The 3,576-nt window shown below is 44.7% G+C and overlaps 1 pseudogene; it reads right to left on the reverse strand.

Moving 5' to 3' along the window:
* The window catches only part of LOC102016205, a 23,074-nt pseudogene that overhangs the window by 684 nt on the left and 18,814 nt on the right, over positions 1-3,576 (reverse strand).

Raw genomic sequence — 3,576 nt, forward strand, 5'->3', positions numbered from 1 at the left:
AAAAAAAAAAAAAAAAAATTGACTGTAGATAGTCTTTCTTTACCAAAGTGCACCACGGTGAGATGGATCCTCTTATCCTGACGAATACAAAGATCCCTGAAGTGCTGCATGAACTGTATGAACACTTCTATTCTTTGGGCAAGGGACACAGTGATGTTGATGACAGCTCTGCTGATGTCAACCACGTCGCTCTTCACTTTTGTCAGAGGCCCAGAAGGGAGGAAGGGAGGAAGGGAGTCACACATCTGTACCCCCATCAGATCAGCCTTCTTGAAAAAGAGCTCGTACCAGGTGCCCTTATCTCCCTCGGTGCAACAGTAACCTTCCATATGGTCACTTTTATTAAATATCAGTTTCTCTCCAAGGGGGACCCTCCTCATCTTCCTGTTCTTCCTCTTCATCAGGATTATTAAGGATCTCCAATCCAGCTTCAACAATTTCTACCAATTCATCTTGTTTGTCTTTTCTAACTGGCTTTTCTTCAGGGTGGGAGTTGATATCCATTTCCAACTGAAAAACTTTCACTAAGGTAAAGCTCTCCAAGGAGACAACCCCATACTCCCTGGGCAGTTTGGCACCTACACTGACTTTGGCCTTGTCGATCTGGGAGTGAAGGAACTCTAATTCGTCACCAGGGCTTGCTCGCTGTTGCTGCGGGAGCCTATGCCGTTAGCCCCTGCATTCCTTCTCTCCTGCAGTGACCTCATTTTTTCACTCATTTTTTGTCATTTTTGCTTTGGCATTTCAGACTGGCCACCCTAGCTTGATAATGTTGCTCCTGCTGGTGAAAGAGGCCTTAATAATACTCTTTATGGCAATTTTCCCCCACAACTCCAAGAAGAGATACATTTCTGTCTGTCTTGGGGGCACATTCCAGAAGGTACAGGGACAGCACCATGCTCCAAGTAGAGCCAGGCCCAGCAGCAGGCAGTGGGCACCAGGGGAAGAGTAGAACCTATTCTAAGTGTTCTCAGCAAGGTGGGTTTGCCAGATCAGCTCTTTGATTGTTCATACCTTTAGCAAAAAGCCATCAAGATTAGAAACAAAATCAGGATTTCCATAAAATGGACAAAAATTAATTTTGCTGTAGCTAAAACTATTTCTTTCTCCAATAGTCATGACTACTTGCAGAAATGAATGAAGCACAGCTGTCCTGGTCTCCAGAATGTAGCAATCTGGTCTCTAAAAGTGGAGACTTTTAGGTGAAGGCAGGTTGAGAGGAACAGAGAATAGTCACAGTGGGCCCACCAGTTTCACTGTACTGCATGGCTAAGGTTCATGTGACCTCATGCCTATTTTACACCTCCATAAAGTCGAGCAAGCTGGATCTGCCAAGTTGCTCAGTGGCGCTCAGCCTGGGTTTGTCTGGACCTGGACATGACCTTACCCACATGCTGCCGGCCACAGGCAATGCTGCACCATAGCGGTGGGGTTGTGAGGCAGAGGCTATGTTGTTATCATCACCAGGTAGAGGGAACAATGCATGATACACTGCCCACAGCCTCTGTATGGCTGCCTTGGGGCCGGGGTACAGAGTCTGCGCCCGGAGCCCAGCCACAGGCAACCCCAGGCTGGAGCCACTAGCTTGCCTGCTGCACTCCCAGGTTCTACCTTTTTATACCATCAATTTGGGGAAGAAGATGTCACACAAATACTTAACCCACAGCCAGAAGTAATTTCAAGATTGCCCAGAAGTTCACTTGTCCCACACACTCATTCTTCCACTAATAGCTGGAGCTCATGTTTCTTCCTCTTGAATCTGGGCAGGGCTGACTATGGGTGAAGCGACCTGTGTGCACCAGGTGGCGCTGAGCACCTGGTTATCACCAGGCCTCCTCATCTCATAAGTATGTGGCGGAGTGGGCACACTTTTGTCTTAGATGAACCCTGTGTCTTGAGCTGCTCCATGTCCACTCTCTCCCTGATGAAGAGCGTACTTTGTGCATCTTAGCCAACCATGCCAACTCCACAAACTTTATCATTCCTACTGCCTCTCTGGTCAACAGCAAAATGGGCCCAGGTGAGGGGTGGTCAGGACCCTGCAGACACAGAGCATTTTGCGCATGCCTTGTTTAGTCACAGCTGCAAACATATCTAGGACCCATCATTCCTTCCTCCTCAGGACAGGCTGGTGGGTGATGGGGAACTGACATTCATTCTTTCATCCAGTAACTCATGCATAATTTGCGAAAGAGGAGTGGCACCTCCCAGAGCACACAGTCCTTTGGCGAAGGAGACCTTCCCGCTTGTGAGCAATGGGAATACTACCATCCCATGCACTGGCCCCACCACTGATATCGTCAGAAGTTTTTGGTCCTTACTAATCACAGAAAGGATAAATGCTGCTTCTTGCACTTTGCATATAAACTCATATAGTTAAACAATAAGTAAGAGGAGAGTCAACCTTCAAACATAATGATACACTGGGCCCAACTTTGCTTTTGCAGTTTTAAATTTGCCATTCCAGGACCATTGTATCACCCACCTGGAAAGATTGTCTCCTACGGTGACCACATGTGCTGGGAAAAGTCCTTTCCACACTCTGCAGAAGATGGTCCTGGCCTCTGGAGCAACAGGATTTAGATGGGGGTCATATACTTTCATCTATGCTGGTCCCTACCTGGCGCAGCTGTCCCTCATCTCTGTTCCCTCAGCCTTGCCCTCAAGCCCCAGCATCTGGATTCACGGACTGTCTGTAGAACACAGCAGTTTCTTGGAGTTGGTACCTTCCATCCTTTTCTTTTCTTTTCTTTTTTGTACCAGGAATCAAACTTATAACCTCATGCTTGCCAGGCAGACACTGGGCTGTTGAGCTATATCCCCAGCTACACGTCCATCCTTTTCCCTGGCTATACCCAACTCTTTTTAAGGTAGCTTTAGACCAAATCTGCTTTCTGAGCACACAGAAATTAGGAAGCATGATCAAACATCTTCCTGAAAGCCAGAGTAAACCTAAAACTGATCCCTTGGTGTGGAGGGAATACGCTAAAAAGGACTAAGTGGAGGGCAGGAAAGGTAAGGGAGAAATGTCCTATTAGTATGAAATCATGAGGAAAAAAACCGTGAGGAAGGGAGCCAAGGCAGGGCCATGATTTAGTTCACACTTTTTTGGTAAAAAAAAAGCCAACTGCTATGCATATATCAGATAGAAGAAACACAAGGGGAAGCATTTCACAATAAATTAGTCAACATTCCAATGAATCTACATATGTAGACAATAATTTTATACCATGAGGCTAAAATGAGATCTTTTCTTATTTCAAATTCAATGAGTAATGAATTATCAACATAAAGTTAGATATTTCCTTTTTATATTTTATTTTTTCACTTTGTCAAGTGATCATTACTGTAGAGATTTCCAAATATTTTATTTTATTTTATTTTTTTATTTTAAAGATAAAAGGAGGGAAACATTAACAGACATACAACATTTTACAACATCACAAGCACAGTACAGACAATACAGAGTTACAAACAAAGTGGTAGGGAATTAACAATACTTGCTGTATTCCATATTGATATCTTCAAAGTGGCTTCTCATGAAAACAGATATAGACATGCAATACTGGTCAACCA

Source organism: Chinchilla lanigera, unplaced genomic scaffold, assembly GCF_000276665.1.
Source record: "Chinchilla lanigera isolate Chin_1 unplaced genomic scaffold, ChiLan1.0 scaffold00041, whole genome shotgun sequence".
NCBI classification, from domain to species: Eukaryota; Metazoa; Chordata; class Mammalia; order Rodentia; family Chinchillidae; genus Chinchilla; species Chinchilla lanigera.